The sequence below is a fragment of the Hyaena hyaena genome, unplaced genomic scaffold (assembly GCF_003009895.1).
Source record: "Hyaena hyaena isolate Hyena2069 unplaced genomic scaffold, ASM300989v1 scaffold_293, whole genome shotgun sequence".
Lineage (NCBI taxonomy): Eukaryota > Metazoa > Chordata > Mammalia > Carnivora > Hyaenidae > Hyaena > Hyaena hyaena.
The window spans coordinates 2055787-2072469 of NW_024080925.1; the positions used below are offsets into that span (position 1 = coordinate 2055787).

Below are 16683 nucleotides of genomic sequence, written 5' to 3' on the forward strand. Positions count from 1 at the left end.
TATTTTCTCTGTCTCCTTCTGTTGCTTTATTTTTGTTTTTAGCACTAACACTTGTCAAAGCAAAAATTGGATTGAACATTGTTAAACTGGCAAGAAAGACTTGTTCAATGCTATTGCTATAGTGAAAAAAACAAACAAACAAAAAAAAAAAAAAATCAGAGCTCAGCCTGAAGTCAGTGCCTCTGAAACAAAAGACAGGCGGGTTATTAAGCAGTGGAGGGGGGGTGTGATGCTGGCCATCTGTGTTGGCTAATTGGCCTCACCCAGAGGAAAAGAAAACTTTCTCATATCTTCACAGCATGAGATAGTTTTACAACTTGGAGCAAGATGTCCTCCAAAGTAAGTCTCCTACCTTTCCACAGAAATGGAGATAGGAGTTCTACCTTAGTTGATGTTTACATTTTTAAACATAGCTCCTAGGTCTCTGAGAAAGACATTCTGAGTTGTAAAGTTGACAGGAGACTTTTTTTTTAAAGATATACATCTCAAAGGGGCAAAGAAAAAATTTACAAGTGTTCTCAAGTGAATGCTCCAAGAAAAGAGAGGTGGAAGTAGGTAAGGGGCTACAATCCGACAGAACCCTGCCTAAAATGTATTCAAGCTGTGTGAACTTTCTCTGTCAACCCTCACACTGAGAAGTCCAAGAAAAATTTGTGGACTTTTCTCTCTCTATTTAACATTTTCAGTAAGCATGTGCTACAAAAATACTACAGCCTTTTGCAACGTAGTTTAGAGCCAGGAGAGCTGAAAGTTTTTTTATTATTGTTCTCACTTCTACATGAAAACATTTGAATACCCTCAAAAAGTCATATCCATTAAACTAATGTAACACTGAGAGGACTGAATGACTCAATATTTGAAAAATCTTCTCTCTCTATTATGAAGCAATTATAGTAGATTAACAGATACACAGTGAAAAGGAGCATTCTTGGCCCCTGTTAAGTAGGGAAAATTGTTAACTCAAGTTTGAGGTGCATTTACCCTAAAATTAATCATACCCATCAGACATGGTTGGTTCATGGTCACACTTCAAGGTTCATTTTAGCTTTTGTGCTTTTGTCATTTTTTAAATTGTTCTTAATATTTTGTATTGTCAGCTGTTACTCATTTTTAGGTAACTCTTTCCTCTAGGTAACTGGGTTTTTGTTGTTGCCATTGTTGTTTGTTTGTTTCTGTTTAAAATCACACTGTGCGCTGTCTTGCCAGTCTGGCAGGGTCGGGAAGGTCAGAGCCTTAGGACCCACTTTCCTGTCTTACCCGATGTTTTCCTGCCGGAACACCGTGGGTGGGTAATTGCCTTGAGTTGGAAAAGGTTTGCAGTTACAGCTGTAAATTTATTCATCCTTTTAATTTATGTAAGGTTTTTGTACACAATTCTCAATTCTTGAAGAGATGACGACAAATTTTGGTTTTCTACTGTCATGTGAGAACATTAGGCCCCAGCGACACGTCCTTGTGCGAGGAAAATAAAGTGCTGCCGTGAAAAAAAATAAATAAATAAAAATAAAAATAAAATCACACTGTGTATTATATTCACACCAAGGGTTTTCATACTGTGAAAACAATATATTTGCTATTCTTATTTTTTATCCAATTAACCAATTTGTTTTATTATTCATAACCATCAACAAACCAGAATTTTGTTTAGACTTTGCATTTATTTAGAAAACTCTATCCTAGTTTTGAAAAGCATGTGTTTCAATTGTTATGTCTCTCAAAGAATAAACTGCAACAATACAGGAGGGTAAGGTATGTTTATTCACTACACTTTACAAAAGGTATATTTATTACATTCTACAAAAGGAGTTAGTTGTCTTTTCATTATTTTTCTTTAAATAATGTGTATATGTTTTCCCCCAAAACCCCTCAATGGTCGGATGGTCAGCTACATCTGGTTAGTAATCATTGGAGATAGAAATGAAACCTGTTCACTAAACTTACTATTTTCTTTTTTCTGCTGTGACTCACTGTCTGTTTGTCATACTCTTTATGAAAACATATATTGACTTTGGTGTGGTTCCCTGTATACTCAAGTATAAATGACTGTATGATCTGGACTGCAGAAAATATTTTATACGTATATATTATACCTCTAGGATGTGTTAAAAAATGGAAGCTTTAATAGTTACAGTGTATTGATTAGAGAAGTAAACACATTGAATATTCCCATAAAGCATATATAATCTAATTAGGAGAATATGTTAAGCAGCTATATAATATGTTAATTAAGCATTTTCTACATATATATTATACCTCTAGGAAGTGTTAAAAAATGGAAGCTTTACATAATAGTTACAGTGTATTGATTAGAGAAGTAAACACATGGAATAGTCCCATAAAGTATAATCTAATTAGGAGAATATGTTAAGCAGCTATATAATATGTTAATTAAGTATTGAAAAGAAGGAAATTGTATGAAGATACTTTCTTGTGAAATACTTTAGTATATTAATTTATACTAGGCTCTTTATGCTGAGTCACAGATTTTGTGCAAGTAGCAAAAACATACCCTTTCCTGATTCATGATAATAACCCTTACCTTTTTTCACGTAAATGAAGCTGTTTCCATCTGTAACCAAGTCATATCAAAAGAATTAGTGGAAATTCAGGTTACAATCAAGAATTGTAGCTGGAGAAGAGGGAGTGATTTTCCTTTGATGAATCATAGCTGGAGAGAACACAGATAAAAGAAATTGTAAGAGAGAAAAGAGACAAAAACCACCATGACATGCTCTTTGAGATTATGAGAATGATGTTACCCAAAGAACTTGACATTTCAGAAGTCTTTTATTTAGAAAGCTAGATATTCCAGCAAATATTTTCAGAGTCCAGGCACCAACCCTTGGGCCTGAAAGCCTGAACATTTCTAGCTACCAGCAAAACTAAAACCATCCCTCAACTGAGTGGAATGGATAAGACACTATTTCTATGATATATAAGATCTCTCTGTGAGAACTGTGATGTGCTATGAACCTGAGAACCTCCTAAGCAAGTGTGAAAGAATAAGGATGGCAACAAAATAAAGACCATGTACTTTCAAGGAACAATGGCAAAGATACTGCAGTAGATCAAGAATCTCTGGGGCACCTGAGTGGCTCAGTTGGTTAAGCGTCCAACTCTTGGTTTCAGCTCAGGTCATGATCTCATGGTTCGTGAGTTTGAGACTCACATCAGGCTTTGGTGCTGACAGTGTGGAGCCCTGCTTGGGATCCCCTCTCCTTCTACCCCTCCCATGCTCTTTCTCTCTGTCTCTTTCTAAAAGATAAATAAATAAACTTAAAAAATAAAAAAAAAGAGAATCTCTGTGTACATCATCTTACAATAAGGACTTGTATTAAGCAAGGTCTAATAATAAACAACAGGCCCTATTATAACTTAAGAAAAAACAAACAGAATATTATTAGGATATAGTAGGTGGGGATTTTAAGGTGACTTATGACAATTAGACTTTTTTTTTAATAGCTGTCAGTCATTAGCTATTATGGTTAAGAATGCGTGAGAGATATACGAATGCCAAAACAAATTCCCTACCAAATGAAAGTCTCATGTTGTTACCTCACACCTACAAAAACACCTTCTGCCACTTTAGCACAAAACATGAATACAACCTTTCTTTGTAAAATTGGCAAAGTTCAAGAAAACTGTCTTTTAGGTTCTTCAACATTTGTACCGTGCACAAAAGTTCATTGGAAGCAGATATAATGACATACTAGCTGTAACACCAGCTAACTACTTATTGAGAATCAAAGGACATAATCTTCTGTCATTTGCAGAACATGGGACTGAGCTAAAGCTTTAGAGTAGGACCCAGGATGCTAATCTAGAGACATTTGGTTGATTCTGCTCACCAGATTCTTAAACAGCAATCATCCAATTGTAGCAATGTCTATAAAATATGTCTAGTTAATTTACACATTTGAGTGCTGCTTATTTTATTGATGGAAAGCTATTTTTAGCATTTTTATGCTAATTAATGAGCTCCTCATGAAGATATAGTTAGGGTCAGTTGAAGCAATTATAGTGGTAGTTTCTAGAATGTGGATGCCTGATTAATGTTTTTCAAATGTTAACCACCCCTTGAGTGCTGATTCCACTAAGAGTACTTCAAAATAAACTAACCTCCTCTGAGACAGGTAGAGTAAGATACGTATACACTTAGACATTATTATCAAGTTGTCTGTGTTGAAAAAAATTTAAACTTACTATAGGAAATCTAATGGGATATATATATACATATGTATGTATGTATATATATATATATATATATAAATTAGAGCATCAAAATATGTAGTTCAGTTGAGTTTTGAGTAATGAAGCAAGAATTCTACTACCCTCTCTCTCATTTCCACTATGAGGTTGTGAGATCTATTTACATTATTTCATATACAATATTGTATTTATAGTATTGTATTGTAGTAAGAGACCAGATAATAAGTCAAATCAGTGTTTAGTCAAATATCTAGTGTCAAATGGTTTTCCCTCCATATTTCTTATTCAAAACCAAGATCTATAGATGCTGGCATATTCTCTCTCTGCCTCTGGACTATAAGGAGAAGAGGAGAGCATCATCACTATAATGTTTTCCTGGATGGTACTATAAATACACTGTATGAAATAGGCATTTGAAAGTAAGGCAAGTAATCTCTGCAATATTGAAAGAAAACATAACAATTGGAAGAAGTTTCGAATTATGAGAGAACCTCTGTTCTCTAAGTCAAGAGACCTGGGTTCAAATCTCAGATTTGCCGTATATTAACTGCAAAAACTTGGACAGGTTGTTCAACATGATGGGAGCAGTTCGTCCATAATATGCAGACAGTGACATCTTCTCCTATATCATATGGAGACCTTATTAAATAAGATAGCATATAACTAACTTAAAGCAGAGTTCAGTAGAGCAACCATACAATATTAGTTTTTGTTGCTGTTGTTGATGTTAGTAACAGCAGTCACAGAGGTGTCCACCGCATCAATCTCGTCTCTACTCTCATTTGTGATGGAGTATAAATACAAATTAGTCATTCTAAATCATTGTAGTACTGCCTGGACAATCGAAGATTTCTGCCAATTGCATATCTATATTTTCCTCTCCAGATTCTTTCAATTAAAATTCTGAAAAATAATTACACGATTTTGCCAATGCTCCTTTGCTGATAAAACCCATTATAATAGTGAAGAATTGGGAAAAGAGAATCAAATCAAGGCGACAGGAAAATAGTAGTAATTATTATTATGGATCATAGAAATTACAATACCTTTTTGTTTCAAAAGGAAATATGTACTTAAAAAAATGTTCTACTCATGCAGTGCTATCAAGTGTATTATTCATTGTTATTGCATTGTTTTTATCTTTTTGGCTGACTTTAAACCAGGATAGACTGTTACATCTAGGTATTTTCATTTGTCCAAAAATTGGACACTGTAAGACAGTGCACTGTAAGACAAATTCTGGTAAAGCAAAACAAAAATATGCTGCTGGTTCATCTGTTTTAAATGATGCTTATCATCACTGGTAAATCACTGAGTGTGTAGGAAGTGAAATATAAGTGCCTATTAGAGTAAAATGAATAGAGTGATGACATGAAAAATTACAAAAATTGGGAACTGACTGTTTAAATGTCATTCTGCCCTAGCCATAGCCAGTAGACTACAGGAATTCTAATGGTCCATTCAAACGTTATACTTCCTGAGTTAAATGTGGAGGAAACACAGCCAACTCTACAACATTTATATCACTTCCTAGGTGTCCTTCAGAATTAATCTATTTGTTGAGAGATATCCAGAGAGAGAGAGAGAGAGAGAGAGAAAGCAGACATAGAGCAGAATATATAGAAATTTGCGATCTATGATATACCAAAGATATTATAATATACCATTTATAATATGCTAATATAACATAATATATACCAAAGACATGTTGTGTTGTTAAAATTCAGGATTAAAAAGGTAGCTAGAAGTTATTTCTCCTTACTTTGTAAGTTTACAATTAAATGATGTAGTCTATCTCCCATTTTGGAGAAGTGATCAACAAATAGAGGAAAGATTGACCTGTAATCCCAGGGAGGCCTATCAGAATCACCTGAAGGTCTCTTCGAGTTATAAACTATCACTCACTAGTTCCTAATATGTCTAACTTTTCATATTAATCAGTGAGAATCATTGTTTTTGAGCCATGCTACTGATGGTGTATTGTATGCCTTAGATATGTTGGACCAACAGCAACAACAGAAATGTGATAAATAATGACTGAAAAACTAAATTCCCTTAATCATGAATAAAATTTTTCAAGATATTATTTCAAGTATTATCTTATTTTATTTTATTTTTTAAAAAATATTTTTATATATTTCTAGGAGAGAGAGAGAGAGAGAGAGAGCGTGAGCAGGGGAGGGTCAGAGAGAGAGGGAGTCACAGACTGAAACAGGCTCCAGGCTCTGAGCTGGCAGTCAGCACAAACCCCAACGCGGGGCTCGAACCCACAAACCGCGAGATCATGACCTAAGCGAAAGTCGGACACTTAACCGACTAAGCCACCCAAGGCGCCCCAAGTATTATCTTATTTTAAAAGAAGTTCTCTTCATTATAATTGTCCATAAATGAACATTACTTAACACTTTTCTAAGTTTAAATATATTGGTCAATCTTCTGGTTAACTCAAGCAACTCAACTATGAAGATGCAAAATATGGTAAGTTGGAAATTGAAAATGCTAAGGAATTAACGTAGAAAACTCTGAAAATTTCTGAGTAAACACAGTGGCCCTGAACTGGAGAAATCATAGCCTATTTAGAAGAAAGTTAAGCAACACTGTTAAGTGGGATGAAATATGGACAACGTGATAGTTTTACTATTATTTTTCCCCTCATAATTTGCTTAGTGTATTGCTACTTTTAGTATCTAAAAGTGAAAGACCATCAACTGTGTGGAGCAAAAAGCCAAGTAAATTTTGATGTGATGTTTTGGCTTGACTGTGATGGGAACCAATAACTTGTTTTGGTAAAGCTCACTACCCTAAGTTATCTCCCTACCTCCATATGCTGAAGGGCAGAGAGATGATTAGAATCCAGGGAGCAGTGAGTGAGAGGCTGGACATTTCCACTGAGGAAAACTGGTAGGAATGGAGAAGACACATTTATAATAAAAATGGCTTTCTTCTTTTAGGTGAGTTTTATCACTATGATGGCTAATTTTATCCATACGCTTGGTTAGGTTATACTACCTAGTTATTTAATCCAATCCTAATCTAAGGGTTACTGTAAAGGCATTTTGTAGATGTGATTAATATCTACCATTAGTTGACTTTAAATAAAGGAAATTATCCACTTTTAATTGTGACCAAATATTAATAAATTAAAAAATAACTCAAGAAATAAGAAAAAGTATATCAATATTAAGAACAAAAGGAAGGAATTGATGCAGGAAATAGCAAGAAATTAAAAATTAGAGAAAAGGCAAATGTTAGAACTCATAGATAATTTCAAGGGAAATCTCTAAAAAATCTTACAGCAATAAAACATATTACTATCTATCTAATCAATAGCAAACAATATTATTAAAACGACAAACATTCAAGTTTGGAATAAAATTGACAAATACCTACAAATACAAAGGAAATTGAATAAATTTTAGGAGAATTCTGTATTTAATTCCATTCCAAAAAAAAAAGCTGAAAAGCTATATTTGGAAGGGACAGGACTTTTTTTACAAAGTAGTTATTACAGCTATGGATAAGAAATGTGATAAAACTTCCCTTTGTGTCTACCTCTCCACCATCAGAACTTATGGGCCCCAATCCTACAAAATGAAAATAATTACTAGAAAAAGAAATCTTCTCAATGGGGGCGCCTGTGTGGCTCAGTCAGTTGAGCATCCAACTTCGGCTCAGGTCAGATCTCACGGTTTGTGGGTTCGAGCCCCCCATCAGGCTCTGTGCTGACAGCTAGCTCAGAGCCTGGAGCCTGTTTCAGATTCTGTGTCTCCCTCTCTCTCTGGCCCCCCACTCATGCTCTGTCTAAAAAATAAATAAACTATAAAAAAATTAAAAAAACAAAATCTTCTCAATGGATTTTAGTCATACATTTAAGGAGCAGATAAATCCAATTATATTTAAAGTTGCAGAGTATATAAAAATAAGAAACAGTTTTAAAACTTTTATATAAAGCAAGTTTCATACTATGTAGTATATATCCATGCAAACATATAATGTAGCCTACAATGAAGAAACTTAAATAATTTAATCCTATTTATGAAAAGTATCTAAATACCAAATTAGCAAATATATTAAAAATAAATTAAAAAAAAATAAAGTGCAAGAAGAATTATCCTAGATATTCAAAGATATTTCAATGTCAAAAGTCTAAAAAGAGGTACAAAAAGTCTAAATTGAAAAGACTGGGTGGGTCAGTTGATTAAATGTCCAACTACTGATTTTGGCTCAGGTCATGATCTTGCAGGTCTTGAGATTGAGCTTTGTGTAGGGCCTTGTGCTGACAGCTCAGAGCCTGCCTGAGATTCTCCCTCTGTCTCTCTCTCTCTCTCTCTCTCTCTCTGTTTCTTTCTGCTCCTCCCCTGCTCACATACACAGCCTCTCTGTCTCTCAAAATAAATAAATAAACTTTAAAAAAAAGAGAAAAGTCACATAAGTAATCAATAGCTTATGCAATACTAATGTCAATGCCTAAAAAGGTATATCAAAAAATGCATAACTAAAAAACAATAGAAAGCTACTTCTGTTAGGCCAGGAACAGAAAAAAAATGTGCCACATTTTGCTTAAATTTTCTCTGCAAGTATAAGTCAAAGCAATATTGTGAAATATAAAAATGAGTTAAAATATTTTAAAAGATGCAATGTAATCATTTTTTGGTCATCAGAGTCTATTCATGAGAAAGCTAAAACAATCTAAATATTACTAAATACATTATTGTTTAAAGCTATTGAAATTAATGCATTTTAAATCCAGTAAGGTATGAAGTCATAAAATTATTATAAAGTAGCCAATAGTAAAAAGGATAATAGCTAACATAATATGTGTGTTTACTATGAGCTAATCACTGTTAAATGATCTTTTATATAAATGAAATTTTATCCTCAAAATGATCTTAAAGTTATACTCATTTAAAGATGAGGAAATTAAAAAATCAATCTTATTATTAATAAATTTAGTAAGAATGTTCAGGACCTATGAGAAAAAATGAAAATACAGTGTTTCAAATTGAAGTCTCAGAACAGTTGTCTAAATATTTGGGGAAAAACATAACACTGGATTTCTATTTGTGTCTCTAAAATAAATGTGTGTGAAAAAATTTAGATAAACTTGAAGTAGAATCAAAGTTTTAAAATAAGATATAAGCAGCCAGAAGCAGGTAGGAAAAAGACTGATGATAAATTTGAGTCTTATAATTTTAAATTTTCTACAGGGCAAATAGTTTGTAACAACAACTAAAGATAAACAGGGAAAGATATACGTAGCCCAAATGATGGACAAAAGCCTAGTTTCCTTATTATAAAAGAGTATTTATAAATCAATATAAATCAATAAAAGAAGTGATCAAAATGCAAGAGGAAAACAGGCATAGCGTGAAGACACACTTCACTGTAATAAATACATTCAAAGATAAATGGCTTTTAAATATATGAAAACATAATCTTGTGCATAATTAAATGCAAATTAAACAAATAATGAGATGCCATTTTTCACTTTCCACACTGGCAAAGATCAAAAATATGTGATAATATTTTGTAGGTGAGAGCAAGAGGAAACAAGCCATTTCAAACACTGTTACATGTGGAAATAGCTGAAAACTCTGGGGAAGTAATGCAGAAATTAGAAAATTCAAACACACTTAACTGGGAATCACATTTGTAAGAATGTATTTGCAGACATGTGTATTTAACAATGCATATATACATTGTCTTTGATAATAAAATACTGGAAAAATAAATTCCAGCAGTAACAGATTGGTTTAATAAGGAATGCATTGAAGGAATATGCAATTATTAAAAAGACAGAGGTGATAGATTTACACATACATTGAAAAATGACCTTGAAGATACACTTTTAAATATGATGACAGTTATACATCTGGAAAACGGGGGCATATGTCCTTGTGTATACTATGCTTCTATGAGTCTATAAAAAGGATCCGTGTACATACATGCAAGCACACATACATACATACTTATATTGCTTGTATAAGCATTGTATATTTCTCAGAGGATGTATAATTGAATCAACATCAATGATTGCTTTTGAGAATGGGACACAGAGTGCCGATGTGTAGAGGTAAGAAATATATTGACCTTTTGCAGTATTCCATTTTGCATTGTTTAGTGCTTTATTGTGTTTACTATTTTTGCCATGAATTTCATTACTATTTCAATGAAAAAATGTAAGTAAAGAATAGTGAGTAATTTTGAGCAGAAATTGGAGGATAGAAAACACTGCAATTTATGAGCCAATCTCACTATCCGTTTTGGTAGTGAATATTAAACCTTTCTCCATGGCTTTGATAACAGAAGTTTTCCGTCTTTTGCTTTCTCATAGACATAGTGGTTTTTTTTTTGTTTTTTTTTTTTTATATTTTCATGTATTTCTAGGAGAGAGAGAGAGAGAGCGTGAGCAGGGGAGGGTCAGAGAGAGAGGGAGACACGGACTCTGAAATAGGCTCCAGGCTCTGAGCTGGCAGTCAGCACAGAGCCCGACGCGGGGCTCGAACCAACGAACCGCGAGATCATGACCTAAGCGAAAGTCGGACGCCTAACCGACTAAGCCACCCAGGCGCCCCGGAAATAGTGTTTTTAAGCGAAGAGATCAAGAGCTTTGAAGTGCAACACTCAGTGTACAAATCACAGTCCTGTAGAAATTGTGTGATCTCAGAAAATAGTATTTAACTCTCATTCTTACTGCATCCTATTTGGTTATCTAAAATAAGGTCTTAATTTCAAAAAAAAAAGGTGTATGTGAAATGAAGTGAAATAAAATCTGCAAAGTTCTTAGTGCCCTGTGAAATTCTGAACAATTCTCCATGACTCCTAGGTATCAACAATTCTTGATTCACATGAAAATCTCTTTATTTTGCAGTATGCATCTTTTTTTTCTCTTACAAGTATTAATAGAACAAACAATATAGGCTTTTTTACTGAATTCATTCAGCCCAGAAAAGAGTTAATTCAACTTCTCTAAATTGTGGTCAGCTACTATAGTTCTAAGGGAACTATAGGGAAACAAAGGGAAAAAGAAAACCACAATGGGAAAAAAAGTCTAAATAGGCCAATGTTTGTCAATATAATTTCCTGTTTTCATACCAAAAGTTGGAAAATTTTTCTTTTCATGAAAGCCTCTCTTCTTTAGTCGTTTATCCTTTTAAACAGTAGCTTGCTTTCCTTTACTTTGCTGAAAATGCCTGAGTTAACCCATTATCTACTGTTACTTCTCTGCTACTACTTTAGAAACTGACTCTGAACAAATACAACTATATTTAACAGGAACACATGATATTGGAGAAGTAGCAAATCCATAGCATGGCAAAATTAGACAGTGTAAAAAATCCATGTCTATCTTTTAGAACAAAACCCGAGCTTCCAAGTCGTATCAGTACAAACAGAACTGAGGTAGTAGTTTAACATCTGCACATGCAGAAAGAACTTACGAATTTTAAATATGAAAAAGCCCAATTTGAGTCTATATTTTAATATAGGTGTGTGAAATGATGCTTTCTCTACAGGTGGCATTAAGAGATGTTTTGGCAAGACTCATAAAGACAGATTCTCTGATCTCTGAACACTCCAAACAGTACTGTATCAAATTAGGGAATTGGCTAGATGTTTATAAAGAACGTGGAGAATCGAATAGATGGTAGTAAAATAAGGCATTGGATGACCCAAGTATGCATGACTGAAGTAATAGAAATCTCTCATTCTCATCCCCTCCTCACCCATAGTGTTTCACAAACTTTAACAGACTCAAGTATTATTGAGTAGATGGATACATATCAAATTTCTGAACCCCATCCTTGAAGTTTTATATTCCGAAGGTTGCTAATTTCTTTTGCTGCAGATTAGGATACAGATTGCTCTCAAATCATGTTTTGAGAAGCATTGTTCTGAATTCACAATTTAAGTATCCATTCATTTTATTCAGTGTGTGTGTGTGTGTGTGTGTGTGTGTGTGTGTGTGTGTGTTTATGAGACATTCAGTGAGTAACTGTAATTCAAAGCAGTGTGCTGGGATTCAGGATTATAAACAGTAACAAGGTCCCTGTCTTCAGAGTTCCTATCCAAGTAAGAGCTAATCATGTATACGAGAAAGTACAAACCAGGGAGACAGCAGGAGAAGAGTAAAGCTCAAGGTCAGTAAGGGAAGTATCTGAGAAGAGAACAACTACAGATGTGGTCACCAGCTAAAAGAGGTGAAACTTGAATAGTGTTTAAGAATGGTTCAGATGACAGCAGGTGTAGATGGAGAGCTAGAGCCACCCCGGCAGGAGCGGCATTAGCAAAAGCACACAGGCTGAAGGAGACCCACTGTGTTTTGCATCTGTCTGTCTCTGGCTTTACCTGGATGACTAAGTGGTGTTGGCTCCTCATTTCAAACCTCGGCCCTACCATAAAGTCCATTACTGTCTCTCCAGTTCAGTGTCTCATTAATGACGTTGGACTATGTTCCATTTCCAAAATTCTCCAGTTGTATTAATCTACTCAATATTCATGTTTGATGTGTTTTTAAACACCTGGGCCAGGGTCACAGATATGATTTTGTAGATAGAACAAAAAGCAGTTGAAAAAGAGGGATGTGAGGAAATACAATCTAATTCTTGTTTAGCTATAGTTACTACCTGATTATTTTAAAATATAATTGGGATGCTTGTGGCAGACTATGGAGATATTGAGTATATATGTGTTAACAAACTACATAAAAATTTATTCTTACATTTATTATTGAAATTATTCTACATTTCCTACTATTTTATTTAAATTAGCATTTGAATAGAATCTTTTTGGTCTATTATTTTTTTGCTTCTGCATCTATGCAGATTTGACAGTTACCCTTCTTTTCTCATTGACTTCTTCTGTGAATTTATTCAGAAAGTTGATTCAACTAACAATGTTGGGCTTCACCATTCAGTCCAACTCATAGTTTCAGCCTAGACCTTGGTGACACCGGGACTTGCTCATTGCATGAGTCACTGCCTTTACATTTTCTTATCATTTCATATGCTCTGTTGTAGGGAAACATAATAATCCATTTAAATACATCAACAAGAATATTTAAGATGTTTCAGTGTTATCTTTTCGTTTGCAGTGACCTGCCCAGGTCTTTTCATTCTGGATGCTCCCCACATTTCAATAGGAACATGAAAATGCATTTTATGGTGGTCAAACCAAGAGCATTTCTGTAGAGATTAAGCTAAATATCAAACTCCATGGGTTCATTTCCCTTTATTCATACAATATCATGTAAAGCTTATATTAGAAATGCAAAGGTTTGCTGAATATTAAAGGCTAAATCAAACCAAATAGTATAAATTATGTTTTCTGTAAATTATGTGTAGATTTGGAATTAAGTTAAAATAACCTGTTGAAATGATAGCAGTAAGTTATAGAGAAACTCACTTTTAGACAAAAAAGGTTTTTTCTTAATCTGAAATATTTCCAAGCTTCTTCCAAGAAAATTCCAGCATTAATTCTAACATTTCTTCTTTGAGAAAAGTGACTTTGTATAATTTACTTTTGTATTCCACTGGTGTGCCCACATTTTTAATGCTGTACTACTTCACTATATTTCCCTATTACAGATTTCATTTTTAGATGTCTGAATATCTAGTTTGCAAGTAGATTGTATGGAGTCTCAATATTCAATTTATATGTAATAATAGTGCCATTTGTATCAAATGCCATTTTATTTTGTGGACTTTTTTTTTTCTTCATTTTTGACAGATGCAATGAAAATCAATTCCATTTCAGAGGTCTGATCATTTTGAAGTAAATCTTTTTTATTTCTATAATGTCATGTGCCTACTCAATAATGCTTTAAGTATTCTAGATTTTAGACATTTGCCTTACGTCGGATATGAGATGATAGTCTGCTGCTGTCATAATCTTTGACTCTAATTTTAAGCTCTTTGATTTTACCTTTTGTTTAACGTTTATTTTTTAAGAAAGAGAGGGAGAGAGAGAGAGAGGATGGGTGGGGGAGGGACAGAGAGAGAGGAAGACACAGAATCCAAAACGGGCTCCAGGCTTTAAGCTGCCAGCACAGAACCCGATGCGGGACTCAAATCCACAAACTGTGAGATCATGACCTGAGCTGAAGTCAGATGGTTAACTGACTTAGCCACCCAGGACCCTGATTTTACCCCTTAAAAAAATTAAACTATAAGCCTCCCTTTTCTTTGATTATTATTATATTAATTTATACCCATAGATATGTTATTGCATTTTACATCTTGGAATTTTTTTTTCTATTTTGAAGAATCATTCACCACCCAAACATCCAAACAACAAGTATTTTTGTATACCTTCTCTATGCAGAATATAGTTTGTCTCTGTTGATTGGGTAGGCATATGAGAGGACACAGTTTACACATTGAATTGGGCTGGCCTTATCTTTTGGAAATATAGATTGCCATTATTTATAAGTATTATCTCCTTCCTATTTATTTGATATTATTCCTTTATCTTGAGTCAATTAAATGTCCTTAATTTGAAACCCCTTTTATGACATTATTATTTTATATAGACAGATGCTTTACAAAAAGGTTTTAAAGAGGATGGGAAGAGCTGACTTTACAGGGACTTTTACAAGGCCCTCCTATACATTCTATGTCTCTCCTGAGAAGGAAGTTATGACAAAAGAGCATGAATTTGTTTGAGATTCTCAATTAGGTTTGTCTCGCTGTCATTGTAAAGGAGAGTGAAACATTATCCTGTTTTGAGAGAATTTGTCTCTTAGCTGTATAGGAAAATAATTCAGGATTCAAAGGGAAACTTACTTACATTTTAAGTAGATATGTTTAGATTAAAAATGAGACAGCATTTTTAACACTGTTTCCAACAGAGAAATATGTCTAAATTCAACAAATCAATATGATACATACTGCAAGCCATGACAAGAAGTATGGATATAGAATAGAGCATGTTTACACATGAATCAAGCTCAGGTATTAGGCATTTCTAACAGAGAGCAGAGTATTTCAAGTACCCTTCTCAAAGTTCATGAAAAATATGGAGACTATGTCCACTAAAGAGGATGGTAGTCATTAACTTGATTTAAATGAGGTGGAAAAGTGAATCTGTATTCATATTTTATAAATAATATCTTTAGGATAACAACATTCTGGAAGTCTTCGTGTTTAAACTGAAGGGAAGATGTGCTGATTTAATTCAATGTCTAACTTCTAGAAATTTCTAAAGAGAAAATGATAAACCATACTCTGGCATTTTAACCTCCAGTGACAAAATATGTAAACTAACTGAAAACAAAGGTCTTATTATTTTCCTTCTTCTATCCTATTGAAATTGTCAAAAGAGAATAGTGCAACTTGAACCAATATAAAAACAAGAAACCTTTGTATGATAGTTTATAACTTATGAAGTATTTTCACATATGATCTTTTGGTTTATCAAAAAAAAACTCTGTAAGACAAATGGGAGGGGGAGTCATGATTATTCTTCTCACTTTAAAGATAAGAAAGCAGGGATTATGATAAATTACATAACTTGACTAAGATTAGAGGTTAGTAATAAGTATGATCAGAATTCACTTTAAGCCTTCAGAGATCATCACATCATCCTAATTATTCCAGAAGAATAGAATAATGAGATTTCTTAAAAATTCTAGATTAAATGGTTTAGGAACATATATTTCTATATTTGTATAACCTCATTAAGATTAATCAAATACAATTTCACCATGTCCTTGTTGTGGGAAATAGTCTGTCATATGGGTTAACGCTGAGAACTTGTGTGAAAAAGAGATGTTTTCTTTATACTTTATATAATAATAAATCAGCTCTCTCTGAAGTTTGTAAAATTAGGAGATGTAGTGTTCCTAATATGACAAGGTTCTATCTAGTGAGGAAAGAGAACATATATACTTTTCTTAAGTATTTGTTCTCAAATCTCTAAATATTACCAGTTAGAATTGCCAGAGAGAAAAAGGAATTACTTGATTTTTTTTAGTCATGCCTTGTGTGTTCTAGGCCAACATGCATTTTTGTTGTTATTGTTGTCATTGATAATGAGTGAATGGATGAATGGAGGCTGGCTTTTATTGAGAGCAGAAAAAAGAGTCTTCGTAAGAATAAACAGCCTCAAATCTTATGAGTCTACTTTGTCAAGGTCAGTCTGTCCCTTGCTTCTTCTCTCTGGGTAAGTTTTATTCTTTAATTCTTTGCCATTTTCTAAAAGAGGATTTGGTCTATCTGTATCTAATGCTGAGATACATCACTCACAGCTCAGCAAGTTGCTAGACAAGACAAGGTATGATCTTCTTTGGTTCACATTAATTGATAGTTTGACTCACGCTATCACTATTGTGACCTTAGCGACAGCTTCAACAAACCTCTGGAGGACAGAGCATCCGTTGTTCCTTCAAAACGTTCATTGACAGGAGCACCTGCTTGCATTGAAAATAGCATGTCCTATTAACTGGATGTTTCCCAAAAGTTTCCACTCTTATGGAAA

The 16683-nt window shown here is 33.8% G+C and overlaps 1 long non-coding RNA gene across 1 annotated transcript; it reads left to right on the forward strand.

The window, feature by feature from the left end:
* Nucleotides 1-1200: 1200 nt before the first annotated feature.
* Nucleotides 1201-14779, forward strand: LOC120241899. The gene is made up of 3 exons (XR_005530978.1): nt 1201-1302; nt 11611-11613; nt 14768-14779. It is a non-coding gene; the product is annotated as an uncharacterized LOC120241899 (long non-coding RNA).
* Nucleotides 14780-16683: the final 1904 nt, after the last annotated feature.